At 40.7% G+C, this 25600-nt stretch overlaps 1 protein-coding gene across 1 annotated transcript in view; it reads left to right on the top strand.

Moving 5' to 3' along the window:
* The window catches only part of ASIP (agouti signaling protein), a 110450-nt gene that overhangs the window by 74227 nt on the left and 10623 nt on the right, over window positions 1-25600 (top strand). The window lies entirely within an intron of this gene.

A 25600-nucleotide genomic window follows, 5' to 3' on the forward strand; every position in this document is an offset into this window, starting at 1 on the left:
TATAGTAGTTAATTATCTATACTTATAAAGATTTAATTATTTACATAGATAAATCTCAAACTAAATCTTTAAGTATCCACATAGATAAATCTCAAATAATAGTAGCAAGCATATAGTGGTTACTATGTGCAGGCATTATTCTAAGGGCTTTACATGTTTTAACTTATTTAATTCTCACAGAAGCTCTATGTTACTATCCCTATTTAACATATGGGGAAACTGAGGTTCAGAGAGGTTAAGCAATTTACCCAAGATCATGCAGTTAGTAATGGTAGAGATAGGATATGAGCCCAGGCTATCTGCCCTGGAATCTTAGAGCTTGACTACCAGGCTATACTACTTCTCCATAGTATGATATTGCTGAAAAACAAGATGTAGCAGGAAACATATAGTATGTAACCATTTACATAAATGTTTAAAACTCTCAAAACATTTCTATGTTGTTTTTACAAAATCATATACCTAGAAGCATAAAAATATTCATGGGAGTGGTACTTGCCAACTCAGGATAGTGTTTACCTCTGGGAGAAGGAGGAGAAATGAGTGGGGAGCTATATTTATAGCATTCTATTTCTTTGTTTAAAACTTTGAAGCAAATATGGGGACAACATTAACATCTGTGGTGAGCACATGGGTGAATATCACAGTTTATGTGACTTGTCCAAAGTCACATAAAAGTAACAAAGATGGAATTTTTTTAATAGATCACTTAGTCTAATTCTCTCATTTAGGATTTGAGGTCAGTCTGTATAGATTAGGGAACCAGCCAGATAGTAATTTGTTCAAGGGCCTACTGTGAGTCAGTGGCAGGAACCAAGTCCCCAGACTTCAGAGCACTTTTCACCCACACCACCATCCTTTCCCACATCCTGCCATTCTCAAACAATCTGTTTTACCTCCTGATTTACCCCCAAAGGCTCATGATTTTGCCTGCTGGACAACTTGTATTTGTCCTTTTGGCTAATTACTTTTAAGGAAATAATAATGTTCATTACTCATTTATATTCCATTGCTCCATACTTGAATAGGATTATATTTTAGAGTCATAAGGCCCAATCAGCATCAGAGCCAAGCCTTTCTCAGGAATTTTATGTCTTTTCTACTTTCTTTCCCTCCTTTTTCTTCTTTTTTTTCCCACTTAGCTCTATCTTTCATAGCCTTCTATTCCCATCACCTAAAATCCATCAGATTCAGGATGTTGCCTCCTCCCAATTCCATATTCGAACTCTTGATTTATCTGAAGAGCTTACTTGGTGGGTCATACGATGAATTAAAATTTAGAAAACATTCACATTTGTGGAGTGCTTCACAGTTTTCAAGGTGCCTACATGATTTCATTTGATCTTCTTTTCAGCCCAGGATGGTAGGTAGGTGAGATAGTGGGTTTAGACAGTTTATGTGACTTGCCAAGATCACAGAAAGAAAGAAACAAAACCTGAACAGGAATCCAGATCTTCTGACTTCTTATTCACTTCTCTTTCCAATTGCCCCGTCTCCATAAACCACCAGAAATAAGTTTGTCCCTAGAAATAAGGATAAATCAATGTAGGACCATGCCACTACCTATCACATTCTTCCACCACCATCCCCACTAAAACAAACAATGCTTGCTGCATAGCCCTGTATTAAGTTGCTCCGCTCTAAAGAGTCTCAAAGCTTCACATCACCCAGGGGTCATAAATTGTGATCTTGTAAATTCTACTTTATTCAAATAAAACCCAAGTGAGTGAGAAGAGGAGCGCCACAGCCTAATAACTTACTGTGTCAGCAGAAGGGCAGCCCTTCAACTGTTGAAAATTTACGTAGAAATTTGAAAATCATGAGACCAATATTGAAAGTTCCCAGAGAGATTTTACTAATAAGGCAGGCTGGGCCTCAGCAATCTGCCCACCTAGAGTTTAGCTTCTCCACCGAGTACTCCTTAGTCCACCCAGAACTTCTGAAAGAAGCTGAATTAAACCCTTCTTTGGCAGGATTTGTTTTTCCAGGTTAACTCATTAGGGCAAAGTTTCATTCTCTCTCCTGGGATCCATTCTGAACTAAAGTCTCATTAAATCCTGTTCATGAGTATCCTCAGTGCACCCACTTCCTTTCCAACCCCTTGCAACCTCAGTGTCAACACCAATTCTAATTCCAAAGACTGGGGAGAAGAATAGGGAGACTAGACCACAAGGCTTGTGGCCACCAGAATGAGTATGAAGGCAGTCTTTGCTTGGCTGAAAGCAAAGAGATGAGATGGGGAAGCCAGCTACTGGGAGTTCCCGGGGTCTTTTAAAAATCTCACAGCAACACATCTTGCCTCTGCTGTGTAAGGACAGGGAAGACGCTCAGCTCTGGCTTCCCTTAGAGAGGCTGATAAAGGGCACTGTAAGTAGGAGAAAATTTTTTTCTTTTCTTCTGCTGCCTACAGAAATCCTATCTCCTCCTCTGGGTTCTTCAAATAACCTGGGTTGCTAGACATCCCCTACGTAAAATAAATGCTACCCTTTACTTTCACTTCTTTTGTAAAACCTGCTCTGTTTACTACTACTTTTCTGATGATGAAACACTTCTTCTTTTCATTGTGGATCAGTGAGAATCTTCCTGCCAATGAGATGGAGTGAAGTTTAAAATTATTTTTGTAGTATGGTTGTCTGTTTTCTTATTCTTGTCCTTGAAATTACAGACAAGCAAGCCCCAAGCCTCCTCTGTTGCAAGGTGAGAAAGTTCCTTTGGCCTTCATTTTTTGAGGGGAAGCATGTGAGTCTAGTTGGCAGCTTAAATATGCTTTCAGAGTGAGCGAAGCCACTGCGACTTTGGAAAGTATAAAGAACTTGTTGGTCATCCCTCATTTCTTCATTTTCAGGAAAGCTAAACAGATTTATTTGTTTCACTTTTGTGGGTCAGAGTAGTTAGGAGTTTAGCATAAAGAAAGCAATCTACCTTTCGCTAACTAGTAGCTTCTTATTTCTCTTTACCCTGCTTTTTCTATTTTCTAGCAGTAAAAGAAAAAAATTCCATAGAAAGAGATACTTTAAAATCTCAGCACTGACTCTGGAATCATATTTTAGCACTTCTTTAAATGTCTTCAGAAAGTCACTTGTAGGGACTTCCCTAGTGGTGCAGTGGTTAAGAATCCGCCAGCCAATGCAGGGGACACGGATCCAAGCCCTGGTCTGGGAAGATCCCACATGCCGTGGACCAACTAAGCCCATGTGCCACAACTACTGAGCCTGCACTCTAGAGCCCACGCACCACAACTACTGAAGCCTGCGCGCCTAGAGCCCGTGCTCCGCAACATAAGAAGCCACCGCAATGAGAAGCCTGCGCACCGCAATGAAGAGTAGCCCCTGCTCACCTCAACTAGAGAAAGCCCTTGCGCAGCAACAAAGACCCAATGCATAAATAAACAAATAAAAGTCACTTGTAGTATCAGATTTCTAATGACTCTCATAGAGTAGAATTTGGGATTTAGGATCAGCCTGCATGTGAAGAATTGGTTCATTTCATATTTATTAGAGCAAAAAACAGACAACCAAACTTCCATTTATTGCAAATTTCCTTTTCCTTTCTAAGTGTTTGGTTTTTCAGAGTGGATGCCCATTTCAGCACATTTTAATGCCCCTTAGAGGAAAGCTTGGGTTAATATTTTCAATTGTGGATTCGTTTGTTCTGCTTCAGCAACACTGGACATTTGTTCTGCCATTTCCATTGGAGAGGCTCTAGGAGGCTTAAGAGATGCAACATTGGAGTCACTTTGGGTTTTCTTTGGCTATTTTGGGAGCCTTTGTGGGATCAAGAGATCTTGACCCATGGACTTCCCTTGTGGTCCAGTGGTTAAGAATCTGCCTTCTAAAAAAAAAAAAGAATCCGCCTTCCAATGCAGAGGATGCAGGTTCGATTCCTGGTTGGGGAACTAAGATCCCATGTGCCACAGGGCAACTAAGCCCATGCGTGCTGCAGCTAGAGAGCCTGCGCACCACAACTACTGAGTCCGCGCACTCTGGAACCTGCATGCCACAACTAGAGAAGCCTACATGCCACAACAAAGACCCAGCGCAGCCAAAAAAAAAAGAGATCATCACCCATTCCATAAAACACTTTCACATGTGTCTGTCTCAAAACCTTTTCTACTTTGTCTAAACACAAAGTTTGTCTAATTCATACATCGTTTTAAGGTTTGCTCAGCTGTATTTCCTTTGGTCTGCCTTGATCCTTTTCTGCAGAAAATTTCTCTGACATCAAAGCCTCTTCCCTTCCTTCTGCTGGAAAGTTGTTGAGAGCTGTAGCAGACCATCCACCCAGCTTCAGGCCATGCTTAATAAGTTCAGAATACATCCCAAGTAAAAGGAATTCAGAAAACCATAAGACAGCATGATGACTGGGGCAAAGAAAAGTGAGAGAAGTAATTTCTGAAGAGTAAAACCAAAATCAATAAAGTCCCCACTAAGGTCTTTGTTGAGTGATAAGCACTAAATCAGTCCGAAGGGAATGATGTCAGGAGGTTAATCATTTTAGCAGCTCCTACCAGCATTGTATTCCTTATATACTTTGGGAAGGCATATCTGGGAAGCCAGGACTCTTGACACCTGTTTCAGTAGAACAGGGAGACAGATTTCACACTGACATGCAGCTACCTGGATGATTTGTGTCCTTTTGCTTCTTGAGGAAGAACACAGCATCAGGCCTTCTCTCGAATACTAACTCAGAGCCCCTTAGGCAGAGCCTGGGCCTACCACATGGTTCTTGGTCTCAGAAGAAGAGTCCTGAAGCAGGCTGTCCATATAAGACCCAAACCACCCATTAGAATATTATTCAATTTGTCATCTGTTAGGCATAAGAATTACACTAGTCAATTCAGTCACAACAGTCAAATCAGTCTGTGTGTATAGATATAGCCCAAGAGATCAAATTGTTTTGGTATCGTATAAAAAAGTTATTCTGATATTTGTTAAAATGGTAAGGAAGACTTTATTCAAGACTACTGCGATAGGGATATTGCAATAGGAAAGGAAGATCAGGCTCAACTCAGAATACAACAAAGACAGTTGGGAATTTTTAGCCAATGATTAGAGTAAGAGGGTCAGAGGATGGAAAATTACTAAGAGGAGACATCAAGGGTAAGGAGATCCTTGCTAAACTGACCTAACAGGATTCTCCCTAAAGTCAGGTTTATACGTCAAAGGTGGGGGATGAGAAACTTGATTAGATATTGAGTGATCAGATATCAAGGGTGGGAGGATTCTCACTAAATTGACAGCATTCTTGCTAAACCTGAGCTATGCAAGCCAAAGACAGAATGGAGGGCCAAAGTCAAGGCCTAGTTAAGAAGAGGACTCAGAGGAGCCTAACTAAAGTTTGGTCAGGGAGAGAGTCTTTGTCAGTATCCACAAGCTTTCTTCTCTTCCTCCCATCCATTCCCATCCTACTTCCCCCAACCCCACCAGCCACAAAAGAGAGGTCTCCACTTTCCTCAGCCAGCCATCCCTTACACTTCCCAGATTTCCTCATTATCAAAAAACAGAGTGTGCCAGACTTCCCTGGTGGCACAGTGGTTAAGAATCCACCTGCCAGTGCAGGGGACACAGGTTCGATCCCTGGTCCGGGAAGATCCCACATGCTGTGGAGCAACTAAGCCTGTGTGCCACAACTACTGAGCCTGTGCTCTAGAGCCCGTGAGCCACAACTACTGAGCCCACATGCCTAGAGCCTGTGCTGCACAAAAAGAGAAGCCACCACAATGAGAAGCCTGCGCACCACAATGAAGAGTAGCCCCCGCTCACCACAGCTAGAGAAAGCCTGTGCGCAGCAACGAAGACCCAATGCAGCCAAAAATAAATAATTAATTAATTAATTTAAATTAAAAAAAACCCAAAACCGAGCGTGCCAGACTCTCAGGACTCCAGATTCAGCATCTCAACTAGCAGATGTATCTCTGACTCATTCCAGTCTCTGCTTGCTAGGGTCTGTTTACTCTCTGATGAAAGAGTCAAGGCCCTCTCCACTTTGGGAAACTTACTTTCCAGTTGTGGACAATATCCCTGACAGACCCACTGGCAGCATTTGCAATCCCCATCCCTAGGGACAGTAGAGGAGGAAGAGCTAGTGATTAAGCAAACACATCACCCTTCCTTTAGCTGGCACATTTTTAGTCCATCTGACAGTCAACAACTCTCACTGATAGACACTGAGTGTGTAGAACTGAAGGAATTCTAAAACCAGGGTTTGAGAAATGGGGTAAATACTGTTTTGTTTTTATTTCTACTGTAGCAAGCTGGACTGGGCCAGGATGGCAGACCACCAAACCAAGAAGTTTGCAATTTTCCTCCTTTTTCTACTTCAGGCAAAGGTACCAACCTTCTTGTGTGGCTCTGGAGTCCGGAAGACTTGGGATTGACTGCTCTCTCTGTCACTTACTACCTCTGTCCCTTGGGCTGCTCTGGGTTTCAGTTTCCTCAGCTGTGATATATAGATTATTAAAAGGATTAAATGTACATAATGTGCCTAGAGCAGAGCCTGGCATATAGCAGGTACTCAATAAATAGAAGCTATTATGATTCATGTCTCTGCCCTTGTCAGTAATTAGCAGTTTGAGTTGTCTTACAATGAAAAGAGTAGCACAGTGGAAGAGATTCTAGTCTTGACTCTTACTGATTCAAGTGTCTCCTTGGGAAACCCCTTTCCTCCTTGGAGCCTCAGTTTCCTTATCTGTAGAACCAGAGTGAATGGACAAAATCAGTGTTTCTCACACATGGCTGTATATCACAATTGCCTGGAAGCTTATTGAAAGTATGTCTCCCAGGCTCCATCCCTGGAAATTCAGATTCAGTGGGCCTAGGGCAGGCTTTGGGGTTTATATTTGGTAAAACTCCGCAAGAAAAGGGATGAACAAATGTGGTATGTTTACAGTGGAATACTAATCAGCTATTAAAAAAAGAACAAACTACTTATGCATGCAACAAGATGGATGAAACCTCAAAAACATCATGTTGAGCAAAGGAAGTCAGATGCAAATGATTTCATTCAGTATGATTCCATTTATATGAGTACAGAAACCAGCAAAATTGATCTACGGTGGTAGGAGTCAGAATAGACGTCACCTCTGACAGGTAAAAATGGGTATTGCCTGGAAAGAGGCACAAGGGAACTTTCAGGAGTGGAAGAAATGTTCTATACCTTGAGCTGAGTGGTGGTTACACAGGTTTGTAAAGTTAAAATTCATCAAGCTGGATACTTAAAATTGGTGCATTTTACTGTATGTAAATGATATCTTAACAAAGTACTGTTAGCATAAGGGCAAAATGTTCCCCTGACGACTCTAATGCATAGCCAGGTTTAAGTTTCCTGGATAAGATGATCCATAAGTTCTCTTCCAGTTCTAAAACCCTATGGTTCTTATATCCCCGTCTCAGGCCCCCTTACCAGTCCCTTTTATCCACAAATTAGGTTATATCTTTTACCTTTCTCGATCAAATACAAGATAAAAGATATTAAGAAAAGCCAGAGTCCTGAGCATATCCTAGCACTCAGATAAGGGATGCTAATGAAATTTCAGGGTTGTCCAAGCCCCAGTATGACAGAACAAAGGCCAAGGAAAAGACATTAAGTCACCATCAAATCTGACTTGTCACCTGTCCTGTTGTCCCAAAGGGACCAACAAATCTGAGGATTTTCTGTTGCTGGTTTTCTTTTCTATTCATTCATTCATTCATTCACCAAATATTTATTGAGTGCCTTGCTTTGTGCCAGGTACCTCTGGGTAGTGGGAGTAGCAAAATGAATATGATAGCAAGGTCCCTGCCCTCAGAAAGTTTAAATTCTACAAGAGAAGGAAAGCCAATACAAAGATAAACACAGATAATTGTTAACTGTGATAAGAGCTATGAAAGAAATAGGATGATGGGATAGATAAATACTGGGGGAGGACGTTTCTATGGAGGAGGTAATATTTGTACAAAGATCCAGAGGTTGCCAATGATCCAGCCATGGGAAGAACTAAAAGAATCAAGTTCAAGGCCAGGGAATGAACATTAGGGGCAAGGTAGAAAAGAGTTAGCATATTTTAGGAACAGAAAGGAGTACAATATGTCTAGAATCTAGTGATTGAGAGGGAGAGTCTATCAGATGAGGTCAGAGAGAGTAACAACAGGGCCTTACAAGAAATCGTGATCTTATTTCAAGAACAATGGGAAACTATTAAAGTTTTTAAGCAGGGGGTGATATGTGATTTTAATTCCACCTCCCCCCGCAAGAAAATCACTCTACTATTTTGGAAATGGATGGAACAGGACAAGAGTGGAGACAGGATATCAATTAAGAGATATTTATAGTTGTCCAAGCAACAGTCCCAGAGGTTCAGAATCCGGGCTGAACTGCTATGCAAAGCTATCCTAGTTTGGTAACTCGGTTAACCAAAGACAGAGAGCAAGAAAAAACAGCTTCAGAAGTTAGTGAATTCCTCATGCTCAGTTGGCCTTGTCTTTCTAATGTTTTCCCCACATGTCATAGATGAGGCTGAATAAAGGATCCCTCAGAATGTTGAGCTCAGTCCCTGAAGTGCCTTTCTTCAGACCCAATCTTGAGAAGCGAGCCAAATTTATGACCGGGGCTTCTCCAGGTCCTTTTCATCAGTTTCTTTCTCTCTTTTGGGGTCTCATGCCCACCCTCAGCAGAATCTGCCCTCCTAACACAGTGCCTCAAAGCTCTCTGGACCTTTCTTTCTTTTTTTTTTTTTTTTTTTTTTTTTTTTTTTTTTTTTTTGAGTCTGACATTTTATTTGGCTTTTCTCTTTGAGTCATTTGCCAATTTGTAAAAATGGTAACTGTAAGAAGCCAAACAGAGAGCAGTGGCTAAAAGGCACTGCAGACTTTTTTTTTTTTTTTTTTTTTTGTATTTATTTATATATTTATTTTTGGCTGCGTTGGGTCTTCGTTGCTACACGTGGGCTTTCTCTAGTTGCGGCGAGCGGGAGCTACTGTCGTTGCGGTGCGCGGGCTTCTCATTGCAGTAGCTTCTCTTGTTGCGGAGCACGGGCTCTAGGCACGCAGGCTTCAGTAGTTGTGGCACTCGGGCTCGTAGTTGTGGCCCGTGGGCTCTAGAGCACAGGCTCAGTAGTTGCGGCGCACAAGCTTAGCTGCTCCACGGCATGTGGAATCTTCCTGGACCAGGGTTCAAACCCATGTCCCCTCCATTGGCAGGTGGATTCTTTTTTTTTTTTTTTTTTTTTTGTTCCACACACACACACACTGTATTTTATTTTTACAAGAGATAGACTGACACCAAGCATTGTACATGGATGACCACAACAAAAGCAACAATGATTGCAATTACCAAACATGAAACACACTTATACTATGTCATAATATTGACATTCAGTCCAGTAATCCTCCACTGTAACAGCTCCTTTACTTTGCAGTGAAAATTGATTTGTATATTCTTTGCCTCTGAGTCCTTGTGGGATTTTTTTTTTTTAATTCAGACAGAAAGTCACAAAAATTATACTCATCCTCATCAGTTCACTCAGTCCCATGTAATTAATTTCTTTTTTTTCATCTTGATCTTTTGTTAGCACTTTTATGAGTTCATCAGTTTTTCATTAGAGTTCTGAAAATGCTTATTCATTCAGTTCAGCAGTACAGTCAGTTACCAGAAACCTGTACTTGTCAGAGTCTTTTCCATGAATTTCTTGAAGATGAAACTCTTTTATAGGAACATATTTGCAAAATCATCAGAGTACACCCAGAACTGTCTGTAAATGACAAAAGACTTAAAAATGACCATGGTTAAAGATTTGATGAAAGTTCATAATAATGCAGTTGACAAGAAAATTAGTTATTTCTGAGATATACATTTTAAAGTAATAACTAGGATTATTACTTATAACATTATACCAGAACATATAAGATTTTTAGACGTTTCCTGTAATGTCTGAAACATTTATATTAACATATTTCCATACATATTTCCATACAAATACAAATATAAGATTTTTAGAAATTTCATGTAATGTCTGAAACATTTATATTAACATATTTCCATACATATTTCCATACAAATACAAATATAAGATTTTTAGAAATTTCATGTAATGTCTGAAACATTTATATTAACATATTTCCATACATATTTCCATACAAATACAAGATTTTTAGAAATTTCATGTAATGTCTGAAACATTTATATTAACATATTTCCATACATATTTCCATACAAATACAAATATAAGATTTTTAGAAATTTCATGTAATGTCTGAAACATTTATATTAACATATTTCCATACATATTTCCATACAAATGCAAATATAAGATTTTTAGAAATTTCATGTAATGTCTGAAACATTTATATTAACATATTTCCATACAAATAACCCAATGAAAGTTTAGTATTAGTTGTTTTGTTTGTTTTTTTATACTGCAGGTTCTTATTAGGCATCAGTTTTATACACATCAGTGTATACATGTCAATCCCAATCGCCCAATTCAGCACATCACCATCCCCACCTCATCGCAGTTTTCCCCCCTTGGTGTCCATATGTCCATTCTCTACATCTGTGTCTCAACTTCTGCCCTGCAAACTGGCTCATCTGTACCATTTTTCTACGTTCCACATACATGCATTAACATACGATATTTGTTTTTCTCTTTCTGACTTACTTCACTCTGTATGACAGTCTCTAGATCCATCCACTTCTCAACAAATGACTCAATTTCGTTCCTTTTTATGGCTGAATAATATTCCATCGTATATATGTACCACAACTTCTTTATCCATTCGTCTGTTGATGGGCATTTAGGTTGCTTCCATGACCTGGCTATTGTAAATAGTGCTGCAATGAACATTCGGGTGCACGTGTCTTTTTGAATTACGGTTTTCTCTGGGTATATGCCCAGTAGTGGGATTGCTGGGTCATATGGTAATTCTATTTTTAGTTTTTTAAGGAACCTCCATATTGTTCTCCATAGTGGCTGTATCAATTTACATTCCCACCAACAGTGCAAGAGGGTTCCCTTTTCTCCACACCCTCTCCAGCATTTGTTGTTTGTAGATTTTCTGATGATGCCCATTCTAACAGGAGTGAGGTGATACCTCATTGTAGTTTTGATTTGCATTTCTCTAATAATTAGTGATGTTGAGCATCTTTTCATGTGCTTCGTGGCCGTCTGTATGTCTTCTTTGGAGAAATGTCTATGTAGGTCTTCTGCCCATTTTTGGATTGGGGTGTTTGTTTCTTTGATATTGAGCTGAATGAGCTGTTTATATATTTTGGAGATTAATCCTTTGTCCGTTGATTCATTTGCAAATATTTTCTCCCATTCTGAGGGTTGTCTTTTCGTCTTGTTTATGGTTTCCTTTGCTGTGCAAAAGCTTTGAAGTTTCATTAGGTCCCACTTGTTTATTTTTGTTTTTATTTCCATTACTCTAGGAGGTGGATCGAAAAAGATCTTGCTGTGATTTATGTCAAAGAGTGTTCTTCCTATGTTTTCCTCTAAGAGTTTTATAGTGTCCAGTCTTATATTTAGGTCTCTAATCCATTTTGAGTTTATTTTTGTGCATGGTGTTAGGGAGTATTCTAATTTCATTCTTTTACATGTGGCTGTCCAGTTTTCCCAGCACCACTTATTGAAGAGACTGTCTTTTCTCCATTGTATATCTTTGCCTCCTTTGTCATAGATTAGTTGACCATAGGTGCGTGGGTTAATCTCTGGGCTTTCGATCTTGTTCCATTGATCTATGTTTCTGTTTTTGTGCCAGTACCATATTGTCTTGATTACTGTAGCTTTGTAGTATAGTCTGAAGTCAGGGAGTCTGATTCCTCCAGCTCCATTTTTTTGCCTCAAGACTGCTTTGGCTATTCGGGGTCTTTTGTGTCTCCATACAAATTTTAAGATGATTTGTTCTAGCTCCGTAAAAAATGCCATTGGTAATTTGATAGGGATTGCATTGAATCTGTAGATTGCTTTGGGTAGTATACTCATTTTCACAATGTTGATTCTTCCAATCCAAGAACATGGTATATCTCTCCATCTGTTGGTATCATCTTTAATTTCTTTCATCAGTGTCTTATAGTTTTCTGCATACAGGTCTTTTGTCTCCCTAGGTAGGTTTATTCCTAGGTATTTTATTCTTTTTGTTGCAATGGTAAATGGGAGTGTTTCCATAATTTCTCTTTCAGATTTTTCATCATTAGTGTATAGGAATGCAAGAGATTTCTGTGCATTAATTTTGTAACCTGCAACTTTACCATATTCATTAATTAGCTCTAGCAGTTTTCTGATGGCAGTTTTAGGATTCTCTATGTATAGTATCATGTCATCCGCAAACAGTGACAGTTTTACTTCTTCTTTTCCAATTTGGATTCCTTTTATTTCTTTTTCTTCTCTGATTGCCGTGGCTAGGACTTCCAGAACTATGTTGAATAATAGTGGTGAGAGTGGACATCCTTGTCTCGTTCCTGATCTTAGAGGAAATGCTTTCAGTTTTTCACCATTGAGAATGATGCTTGCTGTGGGTTTGTCATATATGGCCTTTATTATGTTGAGGTAGGTTCCCTCTATGCCCACTTTCTGGAGAGTTTTTATCAGAAATGGGTGTTGAATTTTGTCAAAAGCTTTTTCTGCATCTATTGAGATGATCATATGGTTTTTCTTCTTCAATTTGTTAATATGGTGTATCACATTGATTGATTTGCGTATATTGAAGAATCCTTGCATCCCTGGGATAAATCCCACTTGATCGTGGTGTATGATCCTTTTAATGTGTTGTTGGATTCTGTTTGCTAGTATTTTGTTGAGGATTTTTGCATCTATATTCATCAGTGATATTGGTCTGTAATTTTCTTTTTTTGTAGTGTCTTTGTCTGGTTTTGGTATCAGGGTGATGGTGGCCTCATAGAATGAGTTTGGGAGAGTTCCTTCCTCTGCAATTTTTTGGAAGAGTTTGAGAAGGATGGGTGTTAGCTCTTCTCTAAATGTTTGATAGAATTCACCTGTGAAGCCATCTGGTCCTGGACTTTTGTTTGTTGGAAGGTTTTTAATCACAGTTTCAATTTCATTACTTGTGATTGGTCTGTTGATATTTTCTGTTTCTTCCTGATTCAGTCTTGGAAGGTTATACCTTTCTAAGAATTTGTCCATTTCTTCCAGGTTGTCCATTTTATTGGCATAAAGTTGCTTGTAGTAGTCTCTTAGGATGTTTTGTATTTCTGCGGTGTCTGTTGTAACTTCTCCTTTTTCATTTCTGATTTTATTGATTTGAGTCCTCTCCCTCTTTTTCTTGATGAGTCTGGCTAATGACTTATCAATTTTGTTTATCTTCCTAAAGAACCAACTTTTAGTTTTATTGATCTTTGCTATTGTTTTCTTTGTTTCTATTTCATTTATTTCTGCTCTGATCTTTATGATTTCTTTCCTTCTGCTAACTTTGGGTTTTGTTTGTTCTTCTTTCTCTAGTTTCTTTAGGTGTAAAGTTAGATTGTTTACTTGAGATTTTTCTTGTTTCTTTAGGTAGGCTTGTATAGCTATAAACTTCCCTCTTAGAACCGCTTTTGCTGCATCCCATAGGTTTTGGGTCGTCGTGTTTTCATTGTCATTTGTCTCTAGGTATTTTTTTATTTCCTGTTTGATTTCTTCAGTGATCTCTTGGTTATTTAGTAACGTATTGTTTAGCCTCCATGTGTTTGTCTTTTTTACGTTTTTTTCCCTGTAATTCATTTCTAATCTCATAGCGTTGTGGTCAGAAAAGATGCTTGATATGATTTCAATTTTCTTAAATTTACTGAGGCTTGATTTGTGACCCAAGATGTGATCTATCCTGGAGAATGTTCCGTGTGCACTTGAGAAGAACGTGTAATCTGCCGTTTTTGGATGGAATGTCCTATATATATCAATTAAATCTATCTGGTCTATTGTGTCATTTAAAGCTTGTGTTTCCTTATTTATTTTCATTTTGGATGATCTGTCCATTGGTGTAAGTGAGGTGTTAAAGTCCCCCACTATTATTGTGTTACTGTCGATTTCCTCTTTTATAGCTGTTAGCAGTTGCCTTATGTATTGAGGTGCTCCTATGTTGGGTGCATATATATTTATAATTGTTATATCTTCTTCTTGGATTGATCCCTGGATCATTATGTAGTGTCCTTCCTTGTCTCTTGTAACATTCTTTATTTTAAAGTCTATTTTATCTGATATGAGTATAGCTACTCCAGCTTTCTTTTGATTTCCATTTGCATGGAATATCTTTTTCCATCCCCTCACTTTCAGTCTGTATGTGTCCCTAGGTCTGAAGTGGGTCTCTTGTAGACAGCATATATATGGGTCTTGTTTTTGTATCCATTCAGCCAGTCTATGTCTTTTGGTTGGGGCATTTAATCCATTCACGTTTAAGGTAATTATCGATATGTATGTTCCTATGACCATTTTCTTAATTGTTTTGGGTTTGTTTTTGTAGGTCCTTTTCTTCTCTTGTGTTTCCCACTTAGAGAAGTTCCTTTAGCATTTGTTGTAGAGCTGGTTTGGTGGTGCTGAATTCTCTTAGCTTTTGCTTGTCTGTAAAGCTTTTGATTTCTCCATCAAATCTAAATGAGATCCTTGCTGGGTAGAGTAATCTTGGTTGTAGGTTCTTCCCTTTCATCACTTTAAGTATTTCATGCCACTCCCTTCTGGCTTGCAGAGTTTCTGCTGAGAAATCAGCTGTTAACCTTATGGGGGTTCCCTTGTATGTTATTTGTCGTTTTTCCCTTGCTGCTTTCAATAATTTTTCTTTGTCTTTAATTTTTGCCACTTTGATTACTATGTGTCTCGGCGTGTTTCTCCTTGGGTTTATTCTGTATGGGACTCTCTGCGCTTCCTGGACTTGGGTGGCTATTTCCTTTCCCATGTTAGGGAAGTTTTCGACTATAATCTCTTCAAATATTTTCTCTGGTCCTTTCTCTCTCTCTTCTCCTTCTGGGACCCCTATAATGCGAATGTTGTTGCGTTTAATGTTGTCCCAGAGGTCTCTTAGGCTGTCTTCATTTCTTTTTATTCTTTTTTCTTTAGTCTGTTCCGCAGCAGTGAATTCCACCATTCTGTCTTCCAGGTCACTTATCCGTTCTTCTGCCTCAGTTATTCTGCTATTGATTCCTTCTAGTGTAGTTTTCATTTCAGTTATTGTATTGGTCATCTCTGTTTGTTTGTTCTTTAATTCTTCTAGGTCTTTGTTAATCATTTCTTGCATCTTCTCAATCTTTGCCTCCATTCTTATTCCGAGGTCCTGGATCATCTTCACTATCATTATTCTGAATTCTTTTTCTGGAAGGTTGCCTATCTCCACTTCATTTAGTTGTTTTTCTGGGGTTTTTTCTTGTTCCTTCATCTGGTACATAGCCCTCTGCCTTTTCATCTTCTCTGTCTTTCTGTAACTGTGGGTTTTGGTCCACAGGCTGCAGGATTGTAGTTTTTCTTGCTTCTGTTGTCTGCCCTCTGGTGGTTGAGGCTATCTAAGAGGCTTGATGGGAGGCTCTGGTGGTGGGTAGAGCTGACTGTTGCTGTGGCGGTCAGAGCTCAGTAAAACCTTAATCCACTTGACTGTTGATGGGTGGGGCTGGGTTCCCTCCCTGTTGCTGTGGCGATCAGAGCCCAGTAAAACCTTAATCCACTTGACTGTTGATGGGTGGGGCTGGGTTCCCTCCCTGTTGGTTGTTTTGCCTGAGGCAACCCAACACTGGAGCCTACCCGTGCTCTTTGGTGGGGTTAATGGCAGACTCTGGGAGGGCTCACGCCAAGGAGAACTTCCCAGGACCTCTGCTGCCAGTGTCCTTATCCCCACGGTGAAACAGAGCCACCACTCGCCTCTGCAGGAGACCCCCCAACACCAGCAGGTACGTCTGGTTCAGTCTCCCCCAGGGTCACTGCTCCTTCCCCTGGGTCCCGATGCACACATTACTTTGTGTGTGCCCTCCAAGAGTGGGGTCTCTGTTTCCCCCAGTCCTGTCACAGTCCTGCAATCAATTCCCACTAGACTTCAAAGTCTGATTCTCTAGGAATTCCTCCTCCCTTTGCCGGACCCCCAGGTTGGGAAGCCTGAGGTGGGGCTCAGAACCTTCACTCCAGTGGGTGGACTTCTGTGGTATAAGTGTTCGCCAGTCTGTGAGTCACCCACCCAGCAGTTATGGGATTTGATTTTACTCTGATTGCGCCCCTCCTACCGTCTCACTGTGGCTTCTCCTCTGTCCTTGGACGTGGGGTGTCCTCCTTGGTGAAGTCCAGGGTCTTCCTGTCAATGATTGTCCAGCAGCCAGTTGTGATTCTGGTGCTCTCGCAAGAGGGAGTGAGAGCACGTCCTTCTACTCCGCCATCTTGGTTAATCTCGGCACTGCAGACTTTGAATCCTGGAGAACAACAGCTGGAGTTCATAACTTATCAAGGAGGAAAGTCGACCTTTCTTTCTTTACTTCTCCTTCTTTTCCTCTCCTCAGAGGTCTGCCCTTAGGTAGGAAAACAGAAAACTAATCCAATAACACTAATTGCTACCAACTTAACCATGACTGAGAGCATTTGCACTTGATCCTTATATCCCATAAGACATGCTATGGAATCTGGCTAGTTAAGAGAAGATATTTTGAGGCAGAATGTGGCTTAAATTCTATTTTGTGAGTTATCCCACTCTGTCTTCCCAAAGAACTCAGACTAGCCAACAGAGGTTGTCTGAAGAAAAACATTAACTGGAGACACTGTTGATCTTGGACCCTGTGGCTTGGATCAACAGGTAGAGGGATCTGGAGCAACAAAGGGTGGGACTGGCTTTCCATAGAAATCTTAAGAGATGACAGTCCAGGCAGTCCCCAAGTAGAGGGCCCCCTCTTGTCTGGCAGAAGACAAGAGTCCAGAAATAGGCCAGAACAATGGGCCTGGAGGAGGCAAGACTTAAATAGGCTTTTGAAGGGAAGTGTAGGATTTGGAGAAGGAGATGATGAATGGCCATGGCGTTCTAAACAAGGTGAATGGGGAATTCCCTGATGATCCAGTGGTTAGAACTCTGTGCTCTGACTGCCAAGGGCCTGGGTTCAATCCCTGGTCGGGGAACTAAAAATCCCACAAGCCATGTGGCATGGCCAAAAATGAAAAAAAATAAAAGGTAAACAAGGTGACTGATGCTCTCTCACTTGCAAACTAGAAAGCACAAGTCCACAATTCTGCCCCTAACTTGCTCCCTATTTCCCACCCATGGTTGTAGAGAGAAAAGCTGGAGGTCAAGCATAAACCCATGTCTGACAACAGCTGATTCTGACTGATGCTGATGGTGCTACCTTCTCCTTCCTTCTCTCCTCTCCTGACCTAGGCAAGCTGGAGTCCGCTTAGGGATGAGCAACACTAAGTCACAACCCTGGTCTTGTGCGTTGGATGAGCCATGCTTTACTCTGGTTAAAGGGAAACATCCCATTCAGAGAGAAACGGAACCAACATCTTGGCTTGGCTATAAATAATTGCCTCACTCTTAGAAAGTCTAAAGACCTAAGAGCTCTGAACCCTAATCAACATCTCAAAGGGCCATGATCTAACAGATACAGAGACCAGACCACAGTACAATTTACCTTTTCTTTTTTTTCCCCATTATTATATTGTGAGAATGTTTTTAAATATGGAAAATTTCGTGTTACCTCCACCCAGAATCATCCATATTTATTACCATATTTGCTTCAAGTCTTTTTTATTTAAAAAAAAATTACAGAGAGAATTCCCTGGCGGTCCAGTGGTTAGGATTCTGCGCTTCCACTGCAGGGGGCACGGGTTCCATCCCTGGTCAGGGAACTAAGATCCTGTAAGGCACCTCAGGTGTGGCCAAAAAAAACCCCACAAAAACAAACAATTACAAAGTTGGAGTTTCCCTTACCCCTAGCTCCAATTCTCATAATTCTTCTATTTCTTTGTCTTTTCCTCCCTACTTATCTTTCTCCTCTCTACTTTCCTTTTCTGCCTGTTTTATTCTCTTGTCATTAATTCTTTTAGTTTTTTCTGTTTTGGTTGTGGCTCTCAGCTTGCAGGATCTTAATTCCCCCAGCAGGGATCGAACCTGCACCCTCAGCAGTGACAGCGCGGAGTCCTAACCACTGAACTGCCAGGGAATTCCCCTCTTCTCATTAATTCTAAAATCTAGTGAGTTTAATATTTTACGTTCTCCTCTTCTAAATATGTTTTTTAAAAAAGAAGACTAATTTAAAAGGAGGCTTCTTTAAGTCTCTTGATTACTTTTTGGGTGCATATCTGGTCCTCAATGAAACAGGTTTCCATCCCAATATAAAAGTTGTGATTATTAAGTTATATGGTGTTTTTCTTGTATGACTTTTATTTTTTTTTAATGTATTTCTTTTTTTAAAAATTTATTTATTTAATTTATTTATTTTTGGCTGCGTTGGGTCTTTGTTGCTGCGTGTGGGCTTTCTCTAGTTGCAGCGAGCAGGGGCTACTCCTTGGTGCGGTGTGCGGGCTTCTCATTGCAGTGGCTTCTGTTGTTGAGGAGCACGGGCTCTAGGCGTGCGGGCTTCAGTAGTTGTGGCACACGGGCTTAGTTGTTCCACAGCATGTGGGATCTTCCCGGACCAGGGCTCGAACCCATGTCCCCTGCATTGGCAGGCGGATTCTTAACCACTGCGCCACCAGGGAAGTCCTTGTATGACTTTTAAATTGCCTTTAGAATGTCTAGAATTCTAAAGATATTTAAAGCAACTTGCAGCATTAGAATGAATTTTTGGCCTCTCAATGTTACAGCTTTGAGGAAAAACACTCAACAGGCTATCTCAGTTCTGGTTGTGTCAGCTTAAAATTAAAATCATTTTTAAATTATAAAATCTCATGACTTAGGCCATATATTACTATCCTTACCAGACTTGGCTGTAAATCATTGTCTATTTCCAGAAATCAGATTTATTCTCAGAGGACAAATTCTTACCATCAAAAGGAACATTCAACAGAATGTGTTACAGCCTCTCTGAAGGGGATGCTGCTCATTTGGAATCACCGCAAGTCATGTTACTGAACTCAAGTCCAGCTGCTTGCTGCTCAAAAATTAATACTCGAGAGGCAAGTGTTGGTAGAAACAGAAAATGTTGCTTTTAATCAGAAAGCCAGCATTCTGGGGAGAAGGTGGAATCAACTCCGAAGATTCTGCTCAGCCATGAAAGTTTTTAAAGGAAAAGGGGAAATAATCTGAGTTAATCATTGAGATAGGGAATCAGACTCGTCACCATCTCCCCCTGTGTGCAGGCTTGTCAACTACTTGTGATCTTTCTTTAGATGATATATTGTTCACACAATTTGTGAGATTACTGAAGGGGAAGCTGAGGAAGAGATTTGGTCATCTGTTAATTACTTATTCTTCATTTCTACTTCTTTGATCTACAGAAAGAACTAACAGATTAGGCAAGGTATTGTGTGATCAAAAGATTTGAAAGGTGTGCTTGGGCCGGAGGTGAGTAGAGCATGGGGGTGTCTGGCTTAAGGTTAGTTACATTCTAGCTCTGCTAAAGTGACAAGACAAAACGGGCCTCCTCCAGAGAGCTCTTTCCTGCCAAAAGCTGCTTACAGTCAGAGTTAGAAGAGACCTTAAACATCTAATCCAAATCCTTTTTTGTACAAGTGAAGAAAAAGATGCCCACAGAGAGAAAGTAACTTGCCAGAAGCCCCGCAGTGAATTCCTGGCAAGGCTGGGTCTAGAACCCCGGTCCTTTCTTTGGTGTCTGCTCCACTGAGATGTCTGATGCCTGGAGCACTAGTAAGGCAGCTGCAGGGGATGTCTAGAAGCAGTCTCATCATTATATAACTTACTGCTGAAACTACTGAGTGTAATTTAATGTTTCCCCCAATCCACAAACTTCTTTATGTTCTCACAAACTTCTTTACAGCCACCATGTCATACAATCAGTGTCAGCTTTCTCAATCTTGTAACCAGAAATGACTTCATGGGTGTGCACTTGAGCAGTTGCATAGGCCCTCGTACTTAGAGGGCCTCATGCTTGCTTAGTTTAATGCTCTCCTTGAAATTCTTAATTTTTTAGCACATGGTCCCACATTTTCACTTTGCACAGAGCCCCACAAATTAAGTAGCCTACCTGTAACTTACATCCTGGGAGAAAGGAATGAGAAGGAAAATGGTCTCCCTGTTTTATTAGGAGATTGTAATGAAATACCTAGAACTATCCCCTGGGAGAGGATCAGGAACTTGGCACCTGTACTCCTGACTCAGGCCACTGACTATTTCCCACAACCCCAGGCCACAAGCCTGGTTTGGATGTACAGGACCTAATGATCTTCCCAGTATGAGATTTGGCTTCTTAAGAAAAACTCTAGCCAAATAATTGATTAAAATAGGATAGAAATCTCAGTAATTGGCTTTGGCTATGCACATCTGGCTCCCGGTGGCCTGATGGCTGTAAAAGGAAGCCACTCTCTAGGGCAGGAAATTCAAGGAGACTGCCAAAGGGGAAAGGCAGCAGAGGCTGTCTGCTGCATAGAACCATATGAAAGAGGGAGGAACTGGCAAGAGCAGCACAGAATGTTTGAGCACTCCAGGAGCTGCAGCCCAAAACTGGAAGGAGGCTGAGGAAATTAGAGAGGTCCTTGTTCAACAATAACTCACAAAATCATCCAAGACCCTGTGCAGTTTAACCACCCTCTTTTTTCTGCCTACCCAAGGCATTTATTTCACTTGTACCTCAACTCTAGCACTTCTCTCCTCATTTTTTTTTTTAGAAATTCACGTTCTTTTTTTATTTATTTATTTATGACTGTGTTGAGTCTTCGTTTCTGTGCGAGGGCTTTCTCTAGTTGCGGCAAGTGGGGACCACTCTTCATCGCGGTGCGCGGGCCTCTCACCATCGCGGCCTCTCACCATCGCGGCCTCTCTTGTTGCGGAGCACAGGCTCCAGACGCGCAGGCTCAGTAGTTGTGGCTCACGGGCCCAGTTGCTCCGTGGCATGTGGGATCTTCCCAGACCAGGACTCGAACCCGTGTCCCCTGCATTGGGAGGCAGATTCTCAACCACTGCGCCACCAGGGAAGCCCTCCTCATTTTTTTTGTTAGTTATTTGTTTGTCTTCCCTGCAGGACTGAAAGCCATCTAAAGGCAGGGACTCTTTAATCATCTTTTTTTTTTTCTTTTGGCCGCACCATGGTGGCTTGTGGGATCCTAGTTCCCCAACCAGGGATGGAACCCACACCTGCAACAATGCAAGCGTGGGGTCCTAACCACTGGACTGCCAGGGAATTCCCATATTCATTTATATTGAGCATATAGTAAATTAATTCAATTGAGAGAAACATTTATTGAGGCCTTATTTTGTACTGAGCTTAGGCACTGGGGCTAGGGGTAGTAGGGAGGGGATGAGCATGGAGATGAATAAGGCAGAGGCTCTGCCCTTAATGAGTCTTCAATCTAGAAGAGACAGGCAAATGAACAAATCATTACAACACAGTGTGTCTAGGGAGGAGAGAATAATTTTCTCCCCTGGAGGGGACAGTCAGGGAAGGCTTCCCACAGCATTCAAAAATTTTTTGTTGCTTGATTGGCTGTTCTAGGACAAAACTAAGTAGATAAAACATATTGCACTCTCCTGCTACCCCAGAAATTATTATCACTAATAAGCCTGGGTGAACATTAAGGAATGGGCCGGTAGCCCCAGTGGAGCCTCCGAAGCTCAGCCCGGCCAGGCACTTGTAGTGGATGCGTATCACCAGCTGCCCAGGTGGATGAAAGAGGTGTAAGGCAGTGGGATCCTTATGCAGCTGCTGAACATCTGGTGTGGGGAATCTAGGTAACTATGAATGAGAGATATTTCTTCTCTGGCCCTGACCCTCAGTATTTGATACAGCTAGTTTGGCTAAGAAACTAAACCACAACAAAAATTGTGTGTTACTTCTCCCAGGTTTTGGCATATCAGAAACTGTGGCTGATGAGCCAGAAGAGTTATAGGCTTTGAGAGTGTTCCAGGGCAGAGAAAAAAATTGACGATATCCTCTGCTCTCACGTGCCTGTGATTCAGGATGAGGCCGTCAAGTTGCAGGAACATAATATACCAAGAAGGGGTTTCCATTTTAGCTCCTAGAAGCTGAGTGGTTCTGAGCTTTGTAGGGGCCAGAGACACACTTTTAGATCCAGAGAAAGCTATGAACCTTCTCCCCAGAAAAATGCGCATATGCACAAAATTTTGCAGACAATTTTAGGTTAAGATTCTCTCCTGCTATAATTTCCCTTTCCTCCCAAGTGTATGTTTTGTTCCAAAAGACTGGTCAGAGGAAAATCTGCCTCTGTCACCACTAGCCTATATGAGTTGCTCCTCCATGTTGGACGCATACCCAACACTGCTTTGCTTCTAGCAACTTCTTTCTTCACAGGGATGAGTTTCACCAGATCCCTAGCCATGGGTGCTTGGCAGGACTGATGGAAGCCACTATTACAATCAACTGAGCCCCGTCTCCTCCCCTGCAGTGCCAGCTTGCTGGCTGCCCAGACACCCTGGTTCCCCTCACAGGTGCCACCAGCACAGCCCAGGGCAGGCTGTCAGGACTGCACCACATTACACCTAGTTTGGTCAGCAGCTAATATTGTTCACTGTCTTCAAGAAGACTGCTGCCTTCACCTCTTCTTCCATTCTCATCTCTTACTATACCTCTGTCCCAATAGGTGGTTAGCCATCCCCCATCACTGGAACATTATAATCCTTTCCTTTGCTTCTGGGATCAAGGCCTTGACCCTAAAGGATTAAGATATCAGGCTATCCCAGTGCCATAGCTAAGGGGATGTATGCAGTGTACACTCGGTGTACGCTGCATACTGATACACCGTCTCCTCACCTTACCATACTCAGAGATGCTCTGCACACTGCTGTCTCCCATATTCCCTCAATCAGAGCCCTTATTACACATTAGTACTCATGTGCGCGCACACGCGCATGCACACACACACATCAACAGCACTCCTGAGGTATATAAACCACTTACATTTAGCCATGACTTTCCATGCCCTCTTTTCCAGAGTTTAATCAGATTCAGTCACACTCATGCATTTGTAAATCCCTCAGCTCTTAAGGATACACAACAATTGGCTTTTACAAAATCCTCCTCTGTGCAACTGCTTAATCTCCCTAAAGTCCAGGAAGCAGGAATCAGAAATTATGGATTCATAGAATTTAAGAATAGAAAGGTCTTTAGATTCTTTAATTCATTAGACAAATCTTTATTAAATTTCTACTCTGTGCCTCATAATGTGTACTGAGTCGTGTAGTCCTATCCTCTCATTTTGCAGATGAGAAAGCAGAGGCCCAAATGGGCCAAGGGTCACACAGCCACTTAACTGGCAGGTATGTCCATGTAACCTGATTCCCCTTTCTGGATTCTTTATATCCACATGCTGAAGAGAAACTCATCTTAAGTCCTAAGCAGTAACTTAAAGCAGATGATGAGTTTAAGAGGAAGAATTGTCGTCAGTGATACCACAGATCAAAGAACAGTCTTTACCACCACAGAGTGGAAGGACAAATTACTCTTGAGGAAAGCAATTGCACAGGTAGTCTTTGTTGTCAGCATTATGATCCTGCATTAATAGGTGGAGTGTGTGTCCCATGTTGAGGGTTTGTATAGGTCCATAATCCATTACCTGAAATTGCAAAATCCCAAAACTCTGCTGTAAGTTTTTTTTTTCCTTTGGTAACTCATTTGGCAAAAAAATCTGTCCTGAATTGATGCGAATCAATTCACGGTCTTTGTTTATCCTTTGTTTATCCATACCTTTTTGCTACAGAAGCATCAGTACATTTTTAATGGGTGCTTCTAGAGCCCTTATACGTGGTTTAATATAGAAGATATTGTTTTTCTAAAATTCTGAATCCTAAAAAAAAATCTGACCCCAAGCATCATAATACACCTAGGTATTATGGACATATATTACATTTAGAATATACATATCTCCCCAGGATTTGTGTAAGCAATGTTGGTTCTTACCTTCTCCCAATACACAAATAAGATTAATTCCACTGAGACTTCACCTTTCCCAGACTCAGTCTAGTTTTATAATTCCACTAAGTTACTTAGGTTCTAAGAAATTGTATTTTAAGTTTATTTCTTAAGAGTTACTTGCACAGCAAAGGAAACTTTTTTAAAAAATTAAGTCCTGTAGGAACTCCCATAAGGTTAACAGCTGATTTCTCAGCAGAAACTCTACAAGCCAGAAGGGAGTGGCATGATATATTTAAAGTGATGAAAGGGAAGAACCTACAACCAAGATTACTCTACCCGGCAAGGATCTCATTCAGATTCGAAGGAGAAATCAAAAGCTTTACAGACAAGCAAAAGCTAAGAGAATTCAGCACCACCAAACCAGCTCTACAACAAATGCTAAAGGAACTTCTCTAAGAGGGAGACACAAGAGAAGAAAAGGACCTACAAAAACAAACCCAAAACAATTAAGAAAATGGTCATAGGAACATACATATTGATAATTACCTTAAATGTGAATGGATTAAATGCTCCAACCAAAAGACACAGGCTCACTGAATGGATACAAAAACAAGACCAATACATATGCTGTCTACAAGAGACCCACTTCAGACCTAGGGACACATACAGACTGAAAGTGAGGGGATGGAAAAAGATATTCCATGCAAATGGAAATCAAAAGAAAGCTGGAGTAGCAATACTCATATCAGATAAAATAGACTTTAAAATAAAGAATGTTACAAGAGACAAGGAAGGACACTACATAACGATCAAAGGATCAATCCAAGAAGAAGATATAACAATTATAAATATATATGCACCCAACATAGGAGCACCTCAATACATAAGGCAACTGCTAACAACTATAAAAGAGGAAATCGACAGTAACACGGTAATAGTGGGGGACTTTAACACTTCACTTACACCAACGGACAGATCATCCAAAATGAAAATAAATAAAGAACAGAAGCTTTAAATGACACAATAGACCAGATAGATTTAATTAATATTTATAGGACATTCCATCCAAAAACAGCAGATTACACTTTCTTCTCAAGTGCACAGGGAGCATTCTCCAGGATAGATCACATCTTGGGTCATAAATCAAGCCTCAGTAAATTTAAGAAAATTGAAATCCTATCAAGCATCTTTTCTGACCACAATGCTATGAGACTAGAAATCAATTACAGGGGAAAAAACGTAAAAAACACAAACACATGGAGGCTTAACAATACGTTACTAAATAACCAAGAGATCACTGAAGGAATCAAAGAGGAAATCAAAAAATACCTAGAAACAAATTACAACGAAAACACGATGATCCAAAACCCATGGGATGCAGCAAAAGCAGTTACAAGAGGGAAGTTTATAGTAATACAAGCCTACCTCAAGAAACAAGAAAAATCTCAAATAAACAATCTAATCTTACACCTAAAGGAACTAGAGAAAGAAGAACAAACAAAACCCAAAGTTAGTAGAAGGAAAGAAATCATAAAGATCAGAGCAGAAATAAATGAAATAGAAGCAAAGAAAACAATAACAAAGATCAATAAAACTAAAAGCTGGTTCTTTGAGGAGATAAACGAAATTGATAAACCATTAGCCAGACTAATCAACAAAAAGAGGGAGAGGACTCAAATCAATAAAAGTAGAAATG

This window comes from Balaenoptera acutorostrata, chromosome 15 (assembly GCF_949987535.1).
Source record: "Balaenoptera acutorostrata chromosome 15, mBalAcu1.1, whole genome shotgun sequence".
In the NCBI taxonomy this organism is placed as follows: Eukaryota; Metazoa; Chordata; class Mammalia; order Artiodactyla; family Balaenopteridae; genus Balaenoptera; species Balaenoptera acutorostrata.